Raw genomic sequence first — 23,229 nt, 5'->3', positions numbered from 1 at the left:
ATGAAAACTTACTTCATTGGCTGTTTGTTATCAAAAGGAGAATCTTGCATCTGATGTACTTTTTAACTCCAGATGTGTAGAATATAAACATTAGAACATGAAACACACTTTAACTTGCCATGCGGTGCAGACATCTGTCTTCCTGAGTCAATTATGACTTATGATCAATTATGTCTCCCTTCAAATCAGCTCTTTACTAAGCAGTTTCAAATTAAATATCTTTGACAAAATATTTTTAAATAAGCAAGAAATATAAACTCATTTATCTGTCAGTTACACTTTGATATGAAGAATGTGTGAATTATTGTCCTGTACCAAATATTAAATAATACCTCTGAAGCATGCCCAGGATGGCTTTCCAAGCCTGAAGCTGGGTGACAAGTGGTCTGAGTCTTTCGCGTGGCAGGTCGTGGCATAGAGGTGAGGAAAGGACCTGACATTCGGGGGAATTAGAAACAGGAAATGGCTGTTTTGCATATGTGGATCTGCTGTCACAGCGGTAGTTTGCTTGGGTGTGCACTAAGCGGGAAATGAGCTGCTCAGCCTCAGTACAAACCAGAGACTGAGCTCCAACAGTGCCTTCATCTAGCCAAATGCTATCCCGTCCCCAATTACCTGGGCCCTGTCTCAAGCTCAACAATGGTTCCTGAGCCACAGAAGCCACAGTGATGTATCAGGAGAGAAGAGTGCTAAGCACCGTGGCCAGATCCTCCAAGAAGTCTTGCACTTGACCACATGTTTAGCTCCAGGTGTTAGAGGCTTTGTATTTACTGCAAATGGTTCGTTCCATTCACTGTGTATGCACCCAAACAAAACATCACTGTTATAGCAGACCAAGTAGTTAAAATCAGCACTTCCCAACAGCATGTGTGTCAGCCATTGTGCAAGGATCTGCTATTTAAAATCTCAGGCATTGCAATATTTGCAATAGGGAAGTTGTGGCCTAATGGTTAGAGAGTTGGACTTGCAATAGAAGGGTTGTGAGTTCGAGTCTTCTGCCGGCAGGAATTGTGGGTGGGGGGAGTGCATGTACAGTACTCTCTCCACCCTCAATACCATGACTGAGGTGACCTTGAGCAAGGCATCGAACCCCCAACTGCTCCGGGTGTGTGTTCACAGTGTGTGTGTGTGTGTGCACTTCGGATGGGTTAAATGCAGAGCACGAATTCTGAGTATGGGTCACCATACTTGGCTGAATGTCACGTCACTTTCACTTTGTTAAGCTCTAAAAGTAACTAATTGTGTTATTTAGTTACTTTTTTATGCAAAATAATGTGTTATAAAAAATAATTAAATTCAGGTTGAAGGAAATGTACATTCATGTCTGTACAGCAGCTCAAACCAGCTGTGCTGCTATTCTGGATTTCACGAAGAATAAGACACAGGAGAAGAGGACTGGCGTTAACTGCAAGTCAGTCGCGTCTTAAAATCATTCGCGAAACTACCGCTAGGTGGTGCAAAGGGACAGATTGGGAACTGAATGTAATAGTAAAATGTTGGTTTGTTAATGGAGAAGAAATGATGAAGTAAAACAACAATAACTTTGTAATATAACATTGTAACATCCCTAAAAACCATTAAAAAAATTACAGTGATTTAATTTCAAAACGTAGGATAGGTTTAGGCTAAAGTCTACTCATAAAAAAATGCTTTCATGTCGGTTCATTCTTGGTTTAAAAAAAATCTTCAGGTTCCATATGCAGAGCGAAATGAGAACGGTCCAGCATTTAGAAATAATTCTTATTAACTCTGATATTATTCTTGATTTTTCAAACTGCTAACAGTTTGCATTTTTAAATTATGCCTTTACTGTGTGACCAAAAATTAGAGCTGCACGATTAATCGTTAAAAGATCGCGATCTCGATTCAGACACCCTCTCGATCTCATTTCTAAAAGACGACGATTCCCCGAGTCTGTTAAACCTTTGACAAAGTCTTACCGGATCATTCAAATCCGTGCGCGCACTGCCGCTGACACAGAGAGAGCTCTTACCATGTTTGGTTAAGAAACATCTTCACAAACAGTCTTTTCAACTACACAGTATTATATCTGTCTTACAGTCATTTATATTATCACAGAAATACTGGGATAAAGTTTATAGTTTAAATATAAACATTGATGTCTATATTGCAGCGATCAAAATATAACAAATCCCTTTTTGAAAGTACTGCGCTTTAAATAACGTTTGTGTCGATTGCAAGTGTCTTTATTTATTTGTCAATGAATTAATTTTTCATTCAAGAGAATCGTTCAAAAACGCTGATTCATCCAGAAAGAAACAAGTGTAGGTTTATGAGTGAGTCGTTGAATCAGTGATCTAAACAACTTTTTCATCATTCTAATATTAAAAAAACTGGGGTTTTAAATATATTATATATACACTACCAGTCAAAAGTTTTTGAACCATAAGATGTGTAATGTTTTTTTAAAGTCTCTTCTGCTCACCAAACTATATTTATCTGATCCAAAGTACAGCAAAAACAGTAAAGTTTTGAAATATTTTTACCATTTAAAATAACTGCTTTCACTTGAATGTATTTTAAAATGTAATGTATTTCTGTGATGCACCGCTGTATTTCCAGCATCATTACTCCAGTCTTCAGTGTCACATGATCTTCAGAAATCATTCTAATATGCTGTTTTGCCATTCAAAAAAAAAAAACATTATTATTATTATTATTATTATTATTATTATGTTGAAAACAGATGAGTAGATTTTTTTCAGGTTTCTTTGATAGAAAGTTCAGAAGAACAATAATTGTGTGTAATAGAAATATTTTGTTATAAATGTCTTTGTCACACTTGATCAATTTAAAGAATCCTTGCAAAATAAAATAATTAATTTATATACTTGTGATAATGATAATGTTAATAGTAATAATAATAATAAAGAATCGTAGGAGAATCGTGATCTCTATATGAGATCAAAAAATCGTGATTCTCAATTTATCCAGAATCGTGCAGCCCTACCAAAAATGGAGTATTTTCTGTTTCAGCTGTTTGATCGCACTGGTGCCTCGCACACATATTCAGTGGAAACAGCAGTCGTTCACCGAGCCATCCGGTGCGAGCAGCGGTCCACTTTGGCATGATTTTGCTCATTTTTTTTTTTTTTTCATCGATACCGAAACACGCGTGAACTACAAAGCCTATTTTACCTAATGAATAATAGTTAAGCTTCAAAATGCAACATCATGAATATGGAAACGTTTGGATTTCTCCCGAATGAGAGAGCCCAACCTTACCTTGTGTTTTGCTTTAAATTATTATTATTATTTTTATTTTGTTTGTTTATAGCTAAGCCTATATTATTATATACTGCAATTATATTTATCCATTAGACTTAGCTGTATATTTTTAATTCTTGTTCTGTTCTGAGAAATTTGTTACATTTAAAGGGGGGGTGAAATGCTCGTTTTCACTCAATATCCTGTTAATCTTGAGTACCTATAGAGTAGTACTGCATCCTTCATAACTCCAAAAAGTCTTTAGTTTTATTATATTCATAAGAGAAAGATAGTCTGTACCGATTTTTCCCGGAAAAACACGACCGACTGGAGGCGTGACGTGCGGGCGGAGCTAAAGAATCACGAGTGCGAGTTGCGTTGAGAGCGTTTGGAAGCTGTGACAGCAGGCCCGTCGTCAAGGGGGGGCATCGGGGGGCAGTGCCCCCCCAAATGACTTCTTGTGCCCCCTTAAACGTAACGCACAGAACAATTAACCAAACTTGCATTACTGTGCATTCACACCGCCGGCGTCGAGAGCGTTTAAGTGGCCGGAAGTCATTCATTTTCAATGTAAACCAGCGTCGAGCAGCGGCGAGGAGCGGCGCGGCGCGGCGCGACTTGGCCTTTGAGAGCGTCGAGCAGAGTTGAAATCAAGGCAACTTTATGGTAATGAGCTATGACGCGGTTAGGCAGCAACCAATCAGAACGTAAAAGTCAACCGCTTGAGAGGATTCCAGAGGACGCAGCTCCGATCACATTAGTTCCCAAGCAAAATAGAGGACAGGTTGATTACTGTTTCGCGTTTGCAGTAATCTATGATGTGTCCCTGTTTGCGTACAGGGACATAAAAAAATAATTAAAAGGGATACGTGGACCAAGGTGTCTGAGATCGTTCATTTTAAGTAAAGGATCTTAATATTTCGTCCACAATAATATTTAATGAGATTAACTTATAACGTTAACCTCTTTGTGGTTAGTCTGCATAAGATCAACAAGTCTGTTTGCGCCACTTTTAATACAAAATAAGCATTAGGTCTACGTCAGAACGTCTGAGCGCTCACGAATCTTTCTGCGTCGTGGTAAGCAGAGCAGCAAAAGTGATTTTTGACGATCTCGACGCCGCCGGTGTGAATGCGCAGTTAGACGTTTGATATTGATAGTTATTGATTTAGATCATTGCACTAATAGCGTTGTTTCAGCAGAACTTGGCTCACATGAACAGTAATCACTACAACGGTAACACTAGAAATGCATAACACATTACCTTCAGAAATGATTCAGATGATTCATTATTCAAGGCATTATTACACAGAACATAATTTTAAATATAATTATATTCATAAATGACTGTTAAAACATTCCAAAACAGCACCCAAACCTTGCAAAGACCTACCTCATTAATTATTCAAATACAACAGCCAATGGCAAGTCTCCAGCAGCAGACCTTTCAATATGTTATTTTTTTGTTAGTAGTTTTATTAATTCAAATTACAATATGCAGTTTGTGTGTATAAGTATATGTATATGTATATATAAATCATGCAATTCATTTAGTTAAGCATACAGTATTGTATTGTTTATACGCAATTCCTTTGCGCAGCTGAGCTGCGCGTTGCATGCGATCTCAGAATAAATTTTTGGCGGTTTTGGAAATGTTAAGAGACAATAAACAGAGACGTTGAGGTCAAACGGTGAAGTATTTTATTTGAATAATTTAACAAAACAAGACTATTGTGGTCTATTTTAGTTATAGCCTAATATGGGTTTATGTTTTGGTCTGTAAAAAAAGTGTGCCCCCCTATGAAAATTAAATGCCCCCCCATTTGGTTTGTTCTGGCGACGGCCCTGTGTGACAGCTGTGAAGGATGAAACTGAACGAGAGCAGCAGCAGCAAGGACTCGCTCCGAGCGGGGCTCGAACCCGGGTCCCCGATGGGAGGCGGACGCACTAACAAGGAGGCAGAGATATTTGAAGCAGTTTTACTCACCGCCTGCGGTTCCAACACACGATCGTGACCCTTTTTCGTTGGGATTGCATTATCCTTAAGAAATAAACGATACGCAAATCCGTCTCAAACTGGGCCTTGTTTGTAAAACAAGCATCTTCGAAATGCAGGGAACAAACACAAACACTTGCACAACTCCGTTGATGCTCTGTAAAAATAAACTCCATCCACTGGTCCCTTAATGCTGTTTCTCTTTTGGTAATCTGTGCAGGGTTGTCTTGCCCTGGCAACCAAAAACACACTTCTTTTGTGACTTTTTGCAACGCTCTCGCTCTGATCAGTGAAGTCTGTTGTGCTCTCAGTGCTCTGCTATACGGGAGCGCGCGCTCTTCCGGCAGACGTGCCCTCAGGACCCATATAAGGAAATTCGGCTCCATCTAACGTCACACAGAGCCATACTCGAAAAAAACTTTCAGAAACTTGTGACAAACCGGAAGGAGTATTTTTGGAACAGAAATACTCCTTCAAACGTACAACTTAATTTTTGAAACTTTGTCCATGTTTAGCATGGGAATCCAACTCTTTAACAGTGTAAAAAACTCAGTATGCATGAAATAGCATTTGATATTTTGTTATTATTATTATGGTCTGGTGAAAATAATTATATGGGCTGCGAGAAAATAATGAATAAAAAGAGTAAGGCTGCCGTGAGTGCAGGCATGTTTCAATCCAGTAACATGAAAACACACCTTTCTCGCAGACAAAAAAAACAGACCGAGTTCAGTTCAGATGGAGGGGGTTGGTTCTGTATAGCTTGTGGGGGTCTAGATAAGAGTCTGAATCTCTTGCTCTTTCATATTCACATTGTCTTATGAGGGTTTCAAACTTGCTGAGCAGGTTTAGATAGGGCTCGTCATTTTGGTTTTAGGACAGTTTGAAGAACGGTTTGATCCACTTCAAATGTTGACTACCATATAGAGCAATATAGCTTAGTATTAGTCATTATAACTTAATTTCAGAATAAGTTGCTGTAACGAATTAAAACTCCATGATCACAGGAAGAAGGAGGCGGGAACCGGCGGACAATCAAAATGAAACTTTAATAATCAAATAAAGACAAAACAGTGCGTCAACCCCTCACAGACGTCTGACGCGCACAAATAAAAACCAAACACAACTAAAACCCAGGCCTGGTCCTCTCTCTTCCGTCACTGTCGTTGCTCCTGTTTTATATCCTTCCATCTCCTCCGTGGGACTCGAGACCGGTGGGTCGAGCAGGTGTCGCTCATTTCCAATCACTCCACCAGCCTCCCTCCTGTTCCCACAGCTCTCGGCCCCACCCCACTCATCACGGTTGCCTTAACTCAAAAATAAATAAATAAATAAAATGCAAACTGTTGTGTTACATTTTTTTGGACTGAAATATATAAATTCTTACAGATTCTCTCTTTATGTTTTTCTAAATCCCAAACAGAGGCAGACATCAATAAAGTATCTGTCTATGAATATGTTTTATAATCAGATTAAGATTTGGGAAATACACATGCGTTACAGATGTGACAAAAAACACCAGAGCTTTTGGAGACACTATATTATTATTATTATTTTACAAAGCACAAACCAGAAGCAACTATATCTGCAGAGAAATGTTGGCCATTCTCAAAACATAAAATATAAATTTTATTTCAATTTTATTTTTTTGTTTTTAGAGGAAAATCAGTGTTAAAGGCATCTCTCCATTACAGAGCGTTCTAAAGAAGAATTTATTCAAACGAGAATAAAATTATTTAAAAACTTTAAGAGAGATTTCTAGAGGTTATTTAATAAGTCTGCCCCCACATGTAAGATTTTTCTAGTTACTAGTCGTTCATTTGTCATTATTCAACTAATTGCAGGTTTATATTAATTTTACATCTATAATTCAGCCTTAATATATTCCACGCTCAAACACATGCATTAAGTTTGCCACAAAGCACAGGCAAAAGTATAAGTATAATATAAGTATAAGTTTTAGGTCAGAAAAGTTAAATGTACATACAAGGAACATCTGGGGGACCAATTTGCAACTTATAAGGTAAATTGGCAACACTCAGATTGGCAGTGTCTCTCGGAAGTCAAGATGGGCCGAGGATCACCAATTACCCCAATGCTGCAGTGAAAAATAGTGGAGCAATTTCAGAAAGGGGTTGCAAAGAGAAAAGAGAAAAATTGCAAAGAGTTATTACCATCTACAGTGCATAATATCATCCAAAGATTCAGATAATCTGGAAAAATCTCGTTCATTTGTCATTATTCAACTAATTGCAGGTTTATATTAACTTTACATCTATAATCCAGCCTTAATATATTCCACGCTCAAACACATGCATTAAGTTTGCCACAAAGCACAGGCAAAATTAGCTTAATAATTGTGAAAAAGGAGACATTTTAATTATTTATCAATAAACAAATGTTTTCTTGTCAGCTGCAATATTAAATTCACAGTGTCGACTCTCTCCACATGGACACGCCTTTAGAGAGAAATGCAGCCTTCACAGATTACATAATGCTTTCGTTTTGAATTGATGCATTTAAAAGCAGAATTTTTAAGCTTTCTTTAGATATATTTCTCATGTATGTGAGACACAACAATTTGCAGTTATTTCGAAAAAATTCAAGTGATCAAGAGGGCACCTCCTTGTCATGCATGCACATTAATACTTTTCACACATTCACTTGAAGATGAATAATAATTCACATTTTGCATATGCATTACAATGTAAAATATTTTTACATGAAATGAAAACAAATAAGAGTAAATGCTGCAAGTCGCACTCAGCATCACACGCACTACGCAAATCTTGAAATGACATTTTAAACACCTGCATTTAAATGCTGCTGCAATTTGTTTTACTTAAATTATATGAAAGAAAGTAAAGAAGGCTCCTTTTAAAATCACTGAAGTTGTCAATTAATGAAGCACTTTTTTACATTGTGAGCATTTTGTTGATTATAATGAGAGAACTTGAGTTTAAACATGAGGACGTTTTATTAATCAGTCCATTCTTTAGGGTTTCAATGATTTAGCTAAACCGTGCAGGTTTAATTTATTTGTTTCTTGTTTTAATTAGGCCTAAATAATGGGAGCAAAATTATACAGTGTCTCACATTTTACTAAAATAAAGAAAATAATTAATAAAAGACGCAACAATTTCTTAATCAGTGTACAAAGAGATATGTATTTCCCAAGAAGTTATCTGTCAAAATAAAGGGCAGGTAACGAATAACAAAGTAGTGCGTGACAAAAATACATGCTATTTTATTAAATTAATTTTTAAATATAAATGAGATAAAGGCCTAATATGTGAGAAAATATTGACATTTTACATATAAATCTATGTAGCCTAGCTCACTAAAATAGGCTACCACATTTAATGCTCTGATGCAAATTAAACCAAAATGTATATTATATAAATAATACTGCACACCTATTAAATGTGTCAAATCTAAAATATGGTGTAATACTGTGCAGCTTAGAGAAAATATAAGCACATGCTCATAGGCTTGACATTTATCCTAGTCGTTCTAAGAAACTTATAACTTCATAACTTTCATCTGTGAATATTCAATATTTTAACTACAGTGTTTTTCTTTAATTTTCCCAGACTGCAGCCATCAAATGTAACACATCAGTGAGGCATAACTGATGTCTATTTTCGAAAAAATGCTCTTTGATGCGCTTCTTTGATAACTTGTGGTTAAAGCGCCACTCAGCGGTCAAAAGATGCAAATGCACTTTGCAGACGCCGCAGCGGCGATACGTGCGGCGGTAGAACCGGCGTTTTGGATGGCCACCTACTGTAGCTGTATGATCATCCACACGAGGCGCTGCCGTGGTGGTGCTGTTGTAGCTGTATGATCGTCCACCAAAGGCACTGCTGTGGTGGAGCGGTTGTTACCTGTATCATCGTTCACCTGAGTTGCTGCCATGGTGGTGCTGTTGTAGCTGTATGATCGTCCACCTGAGGCACTGCCGTGGTGGTGTCCTGTTGTTAGCTGCAGGCTCGACCACTGTGGCGCTGTAGCGGTGGTGCTGTTGTTAACTGTGTGATCATCCACCTGAGGTGCCGCCGTGGTGGTGGTGGTGTTAGCTGTGGTTTTAATAATGCTATTTGAGCAGAAGTAACAACATTTTGACACGGTTGATGTCAGATTTGTTAGAGATAACTATAGACATGGGATGAAAGTATGTTTGTGAGTGGGGAGATGGAGGTTTGGAGGGAGAGAATGAAAAGAAGATTTGAAAATAGAATTGGAGGTTGAAGGGAGACCAGCTGGTCTGTGTGAGCAAAGACTAGAGAATACCCAAGACGTGGGGATTGTGGTAGCTACCCCGAATTGCTCCTGGGCTAAATTTTCTGTCATCTCAATAGATGATCTCATGATCTTACTTAAAAAGATGAAGCCATCTTCTTGCCCATTGGACATATTACCAACATCCTTGTTTGTTAAAGTAATATATCTTCTTGCCCATTGGACATATTACCAACATCCATGTTTGTTAAAGTAATAGATCTTCTTGGTCCTATTGTTGTCAAAATTATTAACATTTCACTTTCCACTGGGATCGTCCCAAATTTTTATAAACAGGCAGTGATAAGCCCCATTTTAAAAAAGCCCAATTTGGATCCAGTGGAACACTGCAATTATAGGCCAATATCTAAACTGCCTTTTCTTTCAAAAGTCTTGGAGAAAGTAGTAGCTGAGCAGCTGACAGCTTTTCTAAGTAACAGTGGCCTCCTGGATAAGTATCAGTCTGGCTTTAGAAAGATGCACTCTACCGAGACTGCTCTCCTCAAAGTATCTAACGAAGTCCAAATGGCGGCCGACTCAGGAAGATACTCAGTATTGGTTTTATTGGATTTATCATCAGCCTTCGACACAGTGCACCACAAAATATTGTTACATAGATTGGAAAATGAGATTGGTGTGGCTGGGACTGTTTTAAAATGGTTCTCCTCTTACCTGAGTGATAGAACTTTTATTGTATATGTAAATGATATATTGTCTGAAGCAACTCCATTCTTGAACGGTGTCCCCCAGGGATCTGTCCTGGGTCCACTTCTGTTTTTACTGTACATTACACCTCTTGGAAATATTTTGAAACATTTGAACAAAGTGTCATACCATTTTTATGCAGATGACATACAATTGTATTGCTCGTTTAATGATTCTGAGTTCCACAAACTAACAGATTTATTGAATAGTATATCTTGTGTTAAATCGTGGCTTGCTAGTAACTGTCTCCAATTAAACTCGAAAAAGACCGAAACCCTGATTATAGCCCCAGACAACAAAATTCTACAAATTGTCCAACACCTTGGTTCTCTGAGATCCACTGTCCAGTCGAACATCTGAAATCTAGGTGTCTGGTTTGACCATTCAATGTCTTTGGACTGCCATTCCAGAATTTTGGTCAGAAATTGTTTTTATCACCTAAGAAATATTGCTAAATTGAGGCTGATATTAACGGACTCTGATCTTGAGATGGTAATTCATGCTTTTATTTCTTCACGTTTAGATTATTGTAACTCTCTTTTTACTTTTCTTAACAAATCTGCTCTAAATCGTCTCCAAATGGTACAAAATGCTGCTGCAAGGCTTTTAACAGGATCTGGCAGAAGGTCTCACATCAACCCTATTTTGTCCTCCCTACACTGGCTACCTATCAAATTTCGCATTGATTTTAAAATATTAGTTTTAACTTTTAGTGCTTTAAATGGTCAGGCCCCACAATACATCACTGATTTGCTATGCACATACTCCCCAGGTCGTTCCCTTCGATCAGCAAGCCAAAGTCTTTTAATTGTCCCAAAGACTCGTTATAAAACCCGGGGAGATCTGTCCTTTGCGGCTGTAGCCCCCAGACTGTGGAACGCCTTGCTTTTGTTCCTCCGTGTGGCTGATTCTGTTGAGTCCTTTAAAAGGCAACTCAAGACACTATTATTCAAACAAGCTTTTAATTGACTGGGCTTAAGTTTACTTTGGACTTTTTATTTGTTTTAATTTATTTGAATATTAATTGTGGTTGTACCTTGTAAAGCACTTTGTGATTGTATCTGTGAAAAGCGCTCTATAAATAAACTTTACTTACTTACTTACGTGTCACTCCTTTAGTTTTGAATGGCGTAAGGGACAGTGAATGGGCATCTGGAATTTAGAAGTAACTATAGAGAATAATTAGAAAACATGGAGCCATATTGCTGATTGTTTTTTTATTTTATTTACTTATTAATCCATACCAGCATATGTGGCTATATTTCATGGCAAAAATCAGTTAATACTTAAAATCAATCCATGCACAAGTCTGTAATACATACGCATCAAGTGGGAAACAATTTAGGATGTTCAATTTAACCAGCCTGCGTGTCTTTGGGCTGTGAGCTGTATTGCTGTAAGCGGTTCGCGAGGGGAGCGAGAATTTTGTTTCTGCGTCCACCACGCAAAGGATGATGGCGATCTCGAGGTGAGCCTGTGAGTAGACCCTTGTGGCACAGAATGTGCATGACCGAACACGACCGCTCGGAAAGAGACTGTGATCGGAATGTTGAGAGGTGATCATTGAGTGTTGCCAGTGACATTGAATCGAATGTTCCAATGTAAAGTTGGAACATTGTGAGTAAAAAAGGAATGGTATAATTTACAAATCTCATAAACTTCTATTTTATTCACAATAGAATATAGATAACATAAATTGTTGAAATTGAGACATTTTGAAATGTCATTCCAAATATTGGCTCATTTTGGATTTCTTGAGAGCTACACATTCCCAAAAAGTTGGGACAGGTAGCAATAAGAGGTCAGAAAAGTTACATGTACATACAAGGAACATCTGGGGGACCAATTTGCAACTTATTAGGTCAATTGGCAACACTCAGATTGGCAGTGTCTCTCGGAAGTCAAGATGGGCCGAGGATCACCAATTACCCCAATGCTGCAGCGAAAAATAGTGGAGTAATTTAAGAAAGGGGTTGCAAAGAGAAAAGAGTAAAATTGCAAAGAGTTATTACCATCTACAGTGCATAATATCATCCAAAGATTCAGAGAATCTGGAACAATCTCTGTGTGTAAGGGTCAAGGCTTTACTGGATGCCCGTGATCTTCGGGCCCTTAGACGGCACTGCATCACATACAGGAATGCTACTGTAATGGGAATCACAACATGGGCCCAGGAATACTACCAGAAAACATTGTCGGTGAACACAATCCACCGTGCCATTCGCCGTTGCTGGCTATAACTCTATAGGTCAAAAAAGAAGCCATATCTAAACATGATCCAGAAAGGCTCCAAGGCTCATTTAAAATGGACTGTGGCAAAGTGGAAAACTGTTCTATGGTAAACTCGAGCAACTTGTCTGCTCAGTCCCCAGACGTTTGCAGAATGTTTTAAAAAAGAAGTGGGGATGCCACACAGTGGTAAAAATGCCCTTGTCCCATTTTTTTTTAGATGTGTTGATGCCATGAAATTTACAATCAACTTATTTTTTCCTTAAAATTATACATTTTCTCAGTTTAAACATTTAATATGTGAACTGTGTTGTTCTCTGAATAAAATAAATTGAAATTTGAAACCTCCACATCATTGCATCCTGTTTTCATTCATTATTTGTACAGTGTCCCAACTTTTTTGGAATTGGGTTATAAATGTATATAATTATAAATTATATATATATATATATATATATATATATATATATATATATATATATATATATATATATATATATATATATATATAATTTATAACTAAAAAACTACATAAAATAATGTAAATTACATAAACTAAAAAAATACAGCTATACGAAAGCTTCACATAATACTGTACATGTGCAAGAGAAACATCACAAGTCAAGCAGTTGGCTGGGGAGCAGTGCAAGATGATTTGTATTGAACGAGAAAACACATATTACTGAGTCTTTTGTGGGATAACATACACACAGCAGTGTGTATAAAAATTGTCTAGTGCGCATAGAGGAGAGTGTGTTACTACAGGTGGTTTGTACAGGCCCACTCACCTGTGTGTAGCACATTTTGAATTGCACTAAAAGAGAAAGTTTCAGACAGTTTTTTCTGTGATGTGGTAAGTTTGGGTGGTGTTTGGGGTAGAGGACGTGAGATGGTTCATGTTTCAGGAGATTGGGGGTTTGTGTGGGGGTTTCAGCGGAGAGATGGGATGATTTGAGTTCAGGGCTCTAACAGCCTGGGGGAAAAAGCTGTTGAGCAGTCTGGTGGAGCGGGCTCTGATGCTCTGGTACCATCTTCCTGATGGTAGGAGCTGGAAGAGACTGTGGGAGGGATGGGTGGGGTCCTTCACGATGCTACTGGCTTTGCTGGAGCATTGTGTGAGGAAAATGTCCAGGATGGAGGTAAGAGGGGCACAAATAATATTTGCAGCTATGTTCACTGTCCGCTGGAGGGTTTTGCGGTCTGCTGCACTACAGTTTCCGTACCAGACAGTGATGCAGCTGGCCAGCACGCTCTCAATTGTTCCCCTGTAGAATGTGGTGAGGATGGGTGGAGGGAGACTTGCACTTCAGCATGCGGAGAAAGTGTTGGCGCGGTTGTACCTTCTTGGAGAGTGACATGGTGTTGGTGGTCCAGGTGAGATCCTCTGTGATATGCACCCCCAGGAATTCAGTGCTGCTGACTCTCTTCATAGTCGAGCTGGCAATGGTCAATGGGGGTTGGGGGGTGTTCAACAAAGTTTCAACAGAGTCCATCACAACCTCCTTTGTCTTCTCCACATTGAGGGACAGGTTGTTAGTGCCACACCATTCAGCCAGTTGTGCCACTTCCTCTGTGTAGTGCGCTTCATCGCTGTTGCTGATGAGACCTACCACCGTTGTGTCATCTGCAAACTTGCTGATGTGGTTAGAGCTGAACTTGGCAGTGCAGTAATGGGTCAGCAGCATGAAGAGCGTGAGTACACAGCCTTGTGGGGCAACCGTGCTTAGTGTGGTAGTCCTCAAGGTTTTGTGGCCGACACGTACTGATTGAGGCCTTTCAGTTAGAAAGTCCAGGATCCAATTACAGAGGGAACTGTCAAGGCCCCGCAGGTTTATTTTTTTAATGAGCTGTTGTGAGATTATTGTGTTGAATGCTGAGCTGAAGTCAATGAAAAGCATTCTTACATAGGAGTCTTTATTTTCTAGGTGGGTAAGAGCCAGGTGGAGGGTGGAGGAAATTCGTCTGTAGAATGGTTTTGACTTTCTGCAAACTGGAGCCGATTGAGTGTGTTGGGGAGGCTGGTTTTGATGTTGTGCATGACTTACATCTCAAAGCACTTCATCATGATTGGAGTCAGCATTATGGGACGGTAGTCATTTAGACAGGACACAGGTGATTTTTTTGGTACTGGTATGATTGTTGTGGATTTGAGGCATGTGGGGACTATTGCCTGGCTCAGCTAGGTGTCGAAGATATCTTTAAGCACATCTGTCAACTGTGCAGCACAGTCTTTCAGTACATGGCCAGGTATATTGTCAGGACCCACAACCTTGCGTGGGTTAATCCTAGATAGGGTCTTCCTTATGTCGGCTAGAGACAGACAGAGTGCATGGTGGTTGGGAGGTATATGGCAGTTTTTGTGCAGGTGTGTCATTCTGAATTTCCAACCATGAATAAAAGTGGTTGAGTGTATCTGGGAGGGATGTGTCATTATCACATGCCTGTGGCGGGGGCTTGAAGTCAGCGATGGCCTGAATGGCTTGCCACAGGTTCCATGTGTCTCTGCTGTCTGTGAAGTGATTGTTGATTTTTTTGAGCATATGACCGTTTTGCATTTTTGATGCTACAGGACAGATTGGCTCTTTCTGTTTTGAGGGCTGCTCTATCTCCTGATCTGAATGCCCACAAACCTCTGCTGTCATCCATGGCTTCTGGTTTGCATGTGTGGTGATGGTCTTGGTGACTGTCACATAATCAACGCACTTTTTAATATAAGCACTCACAGTTTCAGTGTACTCCTCCAGGTCTGTGAGGCTGTCTTAGGCAGAGATGTATAAAGTACTAGAGACGCAGACTTGAGTAAAAGTACAAGTGCTCTATCAAAAAAGTGACTTGAGTAGAAGTTGAAGTGCTCTTTAAGCACCACACTTAAGTAGAAGTACTAAAGTATTCAACATTTTTTGTACTTGAGTATTGCAAGTAGTCTATTTTAAAATGTACTACTCAAGTACTGAAAGTAAAAGTAGAAATATTGTGTTATGTAGCTATTAAAGAAAGTAGTCAAAAGTTTTTACTATTTCAAATGATTAACCTAAAGGACAATCACAATTCCTTTGACTGTAACAAAAAACGGTTACTAGGGTTAGTTAGCCCAATTTGCAAAATGATGTCATTAATAACTTACCCTCATGTTGTTTCAAACCCGTAAGACATCAGAGGGTCATTTAGAATTTTTTGAAGCATCGAAAATACATTTTGGTCCAAAAATAGCAAAAACTACGACTTTATTCAGCATTGTCTTCTCTTCCGTGTCTGTTGTAAGACAGTTAAAAACAAAGCAGTTTGTGATATCCGGTTCACGAACTAATCATTCGATGTAACCGGATCTTTTTGAAACAGTCCACCAAATAGAATTGAATCGTTTTAAACAGTTCGCGTCTCCAATACGCATTACTCCACAGATGAATAAGCTGTTAACTTGTTTAATGTGTCTGACACTCCCTCTGAGTTAAAACAAACCAATATCCCGGAGTAATTCATTGACTCAAACAGTACACTGACTGAACTGATGTGAAGAGAGAACTGAAGATGAACACCGAGCCGAGCCAGATAATGACTCGTTCACGAGTCAAGAACCGTTTCTGTCCGATTCGTGAACCGAGGAGCTGATGATACTGCGCATGTGTGATTTAGCGTGAAGCAAACTGACACACAGAGCATCTGAACCGAACTGATTCTTTTGGTGATTGATTCTGAACTAATTCTGTGTTAATGTTATGAGCCCAGGTGCAGTCAACGCCAATGATGCCATTGCATCGAGCGCAAAAGAATCAGTGAACTGTTTACTTCAACTGGTTTATTGAATCGAACTGTCAGAAAGAACTAACGTTACTGGTCATCCGAGAACAGATGCAACTGGTTCTTGACTCGTGAACGAGTCATTATCTGGCTCGGCTCGGTGTTCATCTCTCTCTTCACAGAAGTTCAGTCAGCACGTGCAATCTTCTTAATCGCTTGATTCGCTCAATGATGTGCCAGCTTCATCAAATCTGCCATCTACACTTCTGGCAGTGGTTTGTAATGGAATGATTCGTAACATTATTATAATTGTAACGAGTAACGATGCAGCACATAAAAAAAATATCGGAGTAAAAGTATTAAACTCAGCGAAAATATGAAAAAAAATAATACTCCAGTGAAGTACAGATACCGCCTTTTAGTACTTAAGTACAGTAGTGAAGTAGTTCTACTTCGTTACTATACATCTCTGGTTGTAGGTGGCTGCTTCTTTAAATATGTTGCAGCCTGTGCACTGAAAGCAGACCTATAGTGTTGCTGTAACATCATCTGGCAAGTTTTTTAACCGGTTTGGCGAGTTTCAGAAGTGGTCTGTATGCTGGAATTTGCATAACAGAGATGCTATTCAAATACCCTAGTTTGGGGCTGGATACAGCCTTGTACACATTATTTTCTGTTGTGTAAACAAAGTCCAGTGTGTTTGGGATGAGTTTAGTGGGCAAAGAGCAATGGGAACGTGTGGAGGCCGGTGGAGTAATTGGAAATGAGCGACACCTGTGCCACTCATTGGTCTCGAGTCCCACGGAAGAGCTCCGGAAGGATAAAAAGAGGAGTTACAACAGTGAAGGACGAGAGAGGACCAGGCCTGGGTACGGTCACCACACCAGACAGCAGTCAGTGTCTCTCCCTTCTCCAGCTCACACCCGGCCTTTTTATCTGGTCTTTCCATGCCAATCACTGGAACAATCTGACGATTTAGCGATCAGTGAGACTGTTAGAAGATGAGGAAACAAGACTAAGAGAAATAAACACACAATTTTTGGGACACAGAGTAGCCACTGCGTCCGACCGATCTGTCATGTTGGTTCTTGATCTTGTTTGTTTTGTTTTTTTAAACAAGGAAGTTCTGCAAAAAGTGAAGTAAAAGATGTTCACGGAGATCCAAGCAGCAGAAAGCACACCGTTTGTTTGTTTGTTTTTACAAAAGCACAACGATTTGTTGTTATTTAGTTATTTTTTACTTATTATTCAGAAGATTCAGATAAAATGGAACTCAGCACCAACTTAATAGTGGTAGATGGCCCTGCTCATTTTGGCAGACTAAAATGCCATTTGTTTGTGCAGTTACACAAATATTATCAAATCAGGCTTTAGTATTTGGAGGAAAACATACTCTCATATAGGTGCTTCTCAATAAATTAGAATGTCAAGGAAAAGTTCATTCATTTCAGTAATTCAACTCAAATTGTGAAACTCGTGTATTAAATAAATTCAATGAACACAGAGTGAAGTAGTCTAAGTCTTTGGATCTGTTAATTGTGATGTTGGCTCACAGTTAACAAAAAAAAAACACTAATTCACGATCTCAACAAATTAAAATATGATGACATGCCAATCAGCTAATCAACCCAAAACACATACAAAGGATTCGTGAGCCTTCAAAATGGTCTCTAACAAACATTAACACCCTTCACAAGGAGTGTAAGTCACAAAAATGAATTGCCAATAAGCTGGCTGTTCGCAGAGTGCTGTCTTCAAGCATGTTAAAAGGAAGTTGAATGGAACAAAAAAGTGTGGAAGAAAAAGATGCACGACCAACCGAGAGAACCACAGCCTTATGGAGATTGTCAAGCAAACTGGATTTAAGATTTTTGGAGAACTTCACAAGGAATGCACTGAGGCTGGAGTCAAGGCATCAAGAGCTACCACACACAGAAGTGTCAAGGAATGTGGCTACAGTTGTTGTATTCCTCTCGTTAAGCCACTCCTGTACCACAGACAACGTCAGAGGCATCTTACCTGGGCTAAGGAGAAGAAATTAACAGTTGCCATTGGTCCAAAGTCCTTTTTTCAGATTAAAGCAAGTTTTGTATTTAATTTGGAAACCAAGGTCTTAAAGTCTGGAGGATGGGTGGAGAAGCTCAAAGCCCAAGTTGCTTGTAGTCCAGTGTTAAGTGTCCACAGTCTGTGATGATTTGGGGTGCAATGTCATCTGCCGGTGTTGGTCCATTGTGTTTTTTGAATACCAAAGTCACAGCACCCGTTTACCAAGAAAGCACTTCATGCTTCCTTCTGCTGATCATATTTTTGAAGATGCTGATTTCATTTTTCAGCAGCATTTTGCACCTACCCACACTGCCAAAAGCACCAAAAGTTGGTTAAATGACCATGGTGTTGGTGTGCTTGACTGGCCAGCAAACTCACCAGACCTGAACCCTATAAGGAATCTATGGGCTATTTCAAGAGGAAGATGAGAAACAAGAGACCAAAAAATGCAGATGAGTCACTGTCAAAAAAACCTGTGCTTCCATACCACCTCAGCAGTGCCACAAACTGATCACCTCCATGCCACACTGAATTGAGGCAGTGATTAAAGCAAAATGAGCCCCTACCAAGTATTGAGTACATGTTCAGTAAATTAACATACTTTACAGGAGACCAACAATTCACTAAATGTTTTTTTTTTTTGGGGGGGGGGGGGGGGTTATGAAGTATTCTAATTTGTTGAGATTTGTTGGGTTTTTGTTAACTTTGAGCCAAAATCATCACAATTAAAAGAAACAAATACTTAAACTACTTCAGTCTTTGTGCATTGAATATATTTAATACATGAGTTTTACAATTTGAGTTGAAATACTGAAATGAATGAACTTTTCCTCGACATTCTAATTTATTGAGAAACACCTGTAGGTGATAATGTTCTCTCTTCCCTGTGGCTATCTGGCAACACAATTAGAGCATATTTCACCTAAAAGAGCATTGTTACACTTTGTAAGTTGGGAAGAAGGAGGCGGGAACCTGCGGATATTTAAATAAAACTTTAATAACGAAACAAACACAAAACAGCGTGACAACCCCTTGTGGACGACTGCCGAGCGCAAACAAGAAGCAAAACACAAAATAAAACCCAGGCATGGTCCTCTCTTGTCCTTCATAGTTGTAACTCCTCTTTTTATCCTTCGGGTGCTCCTCCGTGGGACTCGAATGGCAAAGTGCGTGCCATGGATGTGGTTCTTGCGGGGTCCTCCAATTTTCCTTGGATGAGGACTCCAAGCATGCTACCTGTTAAGGCCAGCACACGCAGAGGCTGTGGTCACAGAAAGGTGCTGTTCTCATTACGAGAGCACATCTAGCCTCTGTTGATTGTAAATTTCAACTGCACTCGTAGTTGCTTTCTTTGGTCACTGCAGTCACCCGGATCCAGTACGTGTCCAGCCCAGATGGTGGATCAGCACCTAGAAAGAACCTCTACAGCCCTGAAAGACATCAGAGACCAAGACAACTAGATGAGTCCCAGAGATAGAAACCCTGTAAAGACCTTGTCTCAGACGACCACTGGGACAAGACCACAGGAAACAGATGATTCTTCTGCACAATCTGACTTTGATGCAGCCTGGAATTGAACTACTGGTTTCCTCTGGTGAGAGGAAAAGGCCAAAAGGCCTAAGATACCCAACTTAATTGTTAGGGCCTCGGCCCAGGGTAGAGCTGAAGGCTTGGAATCAGGAAAGATTTCTTTAAAGGGATCTGGCTAAGAACCTAGCATTTTCTACCCAGTCTTGCCTGTCAAACAGGGGCTAAACAGGATTTCATACAGTGCGTGCACACTTACCACATGGATTTTAGAAAGTGCGCAAAGTGTTCATGTGCACACTGACCACCATGTGGTTTTGAGAAAGTACACAAATCTTAGCGTGTGTACTTAAAGGTTCCTAAGCATCGCAGAGGCACTGAATTGCACGGGAGAGGCAAGCTCAAATTTTAAATTTTACATTTACAGGGAGCATCACCTGAGGCAGCATATACAAGAAGATTTCTGTAACTGCCACCTCCACTTCCCGCTAGATGCGACAGCACCACTAAGCGGCTAGGAGAACCCTCAGGGTGACCTGGCCGGACATCCATGAAATTCCCTGCAGTGCTGTGCCAGGCCTGAAGATCAAGGAGGCTCCCTAAGAAACCTGTGATCGCCTAATACTGGAACATGAAGCCAGATGGCTGGTGCTGGCGAGTGTTTAGTAAACACTGTAATTGAGCACTGCAAATAAAACTCACAGAGTTTATTAGTAGACACGTAACCACCAGCAATTTAATACACATAAGTATATACAGAGAGGGTTACATTTACCACCCTCCTGCGCCGGACCCCCACTCAAGGGGGGCCTCCTTTTAGTCTGGACCATCAGTAGGGTGGTTGCTAGGAACATAGAACCATAGAAAACATTATAGGTCCAGCACAGGAGACTGTTATGCGAGAGGTTTCCACCTAACCTTGATCAGGTGGAGAGCTGGTGGTTACAGGGGAATTAGAAAGGGGAGGATAAAAGCAGAAGTTAACCCTCTGAAGTCTAAGCAGATGGCTGCCTTTTTTTCCTTTTTCTTTCAGAAGAGAGACGAACAAGAGCGGAGCTTTTTCCATTGAAAAAACGCTCACAATGCATGCGGATTGCCACCTCAAAGACATCGCGTGCGTGCTCTTCACCCAAACAAATGATGCAAAGATCGTGTGTGTCATCAGGTGTCAAATAACGCCGACACAGATGCACACATTGTCAAAACGCTTGCTAGTTGTCGCCATGATAAACAGAGAAAGATCGCTCTTACCAGTTCTTTCAGATGCACGCTTCAAACAGAACAGTCAGTGAAGACGAAGAAGATAATGACGTGTTATCCCGGTGCTTGTTTATAGGCGTGCCGGTAGTGACGTCAGAGACTGCGCCAGCAAACAAGTTGGTGTCTTTTCAATGTTTGCTTCAGATTCGGGTCACGACGAGGTGTTCCCCATAGCGGCCCCTAGAGGAGCAGTTCAAAGTTCCCTTGAAAGGGAAATTAAGTTTCTACAATATTTAGTAGTAGCTTATAAGTGGTGACTGTAAGTGTATGTGCATATGAAAGGAATTTTCAGAAAAAGTAATACAAGATGTACTCAACCAGACGATGAACACTATGAACAGCAGTTACTATGTATTATTAGCTTGTTTATTGAAGATGCTGGACAACCACCTAGAAGTGCATCATAACAGTCCAGTCTAGAGTTCATGAATGCATGAACTAGCTTTTCTGAATTAAACTGAATTAAAGCGCTTTATAAATCAAGGTAACTTGACTGTAGATAGCGATCCTGCCACTTGTGTTACCCTTTTTTTTTTCTTTTTTTTTTTTCTTGAGGGGTGTAATTTTCATTAATTGGATGATCAGGGTAAACTGTACTAATTTTGTCTTCTGGGTCACATGTATTTAACCTGTTAACCTGCACCCGATGATGATGTCCTGATGCCCCTGTTTTCACATGTCAATAATTATGAATAGATTCAATGAAATGGGACAAATTTTATCTTGACAAACTATATATCATTTTAAGACTGAAGTACAGATCCAATAAACTACCTTTTGCTTTGATTACTGCTTTGCACACTCTTGGCATTCTCTTGATGAGCTTCAAGAGCTAGTCATCTGAAATGGTCTTACAACCGTCTTGAAGGAGTTCCCAGAGAGATGCTTAGCACTTGTTGGCCCTTTTGCCTTCTGTCTGCGGTCCAGTAGTAGACTACTACTGCTACTTCTGCGGTCACCCCTAAACCATCTCGATTGGGTTCAGGTCCGGTGACTGTGGAGGCCAGGTCATCTGGAGCAGCACCCCATCACTCTCCTTCTTGGTCAAATAGCCCTTGATGCCTTCAGTGTGACTCTACAATTTTCATAGTCATGAAAATAAAGAAAACTCTTTGAATGAGAAGGTGTGTCCAAACTTTTGGTCTGTACTGTATGTCGTCATATCGCCCAGCCCTTACTGTCTACCTCCTGGGGTATAGTTATTTTCCACTGGTTGGAGCTGTCTCAACAAGATTTTCCACACCTGCACTGTGTAAAATTGTGTGATGGTTTGTGCTTTACAGTTGTGTTGCATTTGCTCATTTGTTCTCTAGTGTATTCTATTAATGTTTTATGTATTAAAGACTTTTCATTGGAATTTCTCTATATTGTGCACTTTATCTATAGCTCTACAGCAGGGATCTCTAAACTTGCTCCTGGAGAGCTACCGTTTCTGCAGATTTAAGCTCCAACCCCAATCAAACAAACACCAACCAGCTAATCAAGGTGTTCAGGGTTACTTGATATTTAAAGGCAGCATCATTAATTTTGTTGATGAATAATTTTCGTCATGCATTTCAGCAATTAGATATTTCACAGATAAAAATGAGACGAAATAAAAAGCTTAATACAAAATTTGCTGTCAAAATAAACACCTACAGGTAGGTGTGTTGGAGCAGGGTTGCAACTGAAGTTTGCAGTATGTTAGCTCTCTAGGAGCAGGGTTGGATATCACTGATCAATAGCCACATGGTTACAATAATGTTCGCCCCATAATTTTCTTTCTAAGTGTTACGGATCACTCGGGAAACTGAGGAGTAACAGATGAAGATATTTATTAAAGACACAAGCAGAGGAGCAGGTAGTGAGGAGTGAATGGGTGTTGGGATCCGTGCCGGTAAGGTAGTGACTTCTTGAGGGATAGGTGAACCACACACACGCACTTCGGGGAATAGGTTCCTTCGGAGATAATCCTTAGAGAGAGAGTAGAAGAGGAGTTAGTCCTAATAGTAAGCATACAGGAATGATCTTGTCGCGAACGTGACCGGACCAGTACTGAGTGCGTGTGTGGCTTTTATGGTGCAGCGCTGATGAGTGGATGATGAGGAGCAGGTGGTGATGACTAGTATTCAGGTGAGGGTGTGCACTGTGATTGTGTGGAGGTGGAACCTGGCGTGTTTGTAACACTAAGTAGGTGGCTACCATATTTTTTTCTCATTTGACAGAGTATTTCTGTTTAA

General features: G+C 39.8%; 1 protein-coding gene across 2 annotated transcripts in view; it reads left to right on the top strand.

Moving 5' to 3' along the window:
- Nucleotides 1-23,229, top strand: part of LOC127978660 (mucin-2) — a 59,127-nt gene that overhangs the window by 9,661 nt on the left and 26,237 nt on the right. The gene's annotated exons all lie outside the window — the stretch shown is intronic.

This window comes from Carassius gibelio, chromosome B19 (assembly GCF_023724105.1).
Source record: "Carassius gibelio isolate Cgi1373 ecotype wild population from Czech Republic chromosome B19, carGib1.2-hapl.c, whole genome shotgun sequence".
In the NCBI taxonomy this organism is placed as follows: Eukaryota; Metazoa; Chordata; class Actinopteri; order Cypriniformes; family Cyprinidae; genus Carassius; species Carassius gibelio.
This window is presented reverse-complemented; position numbering and strand designations above follow the sequence as displayed.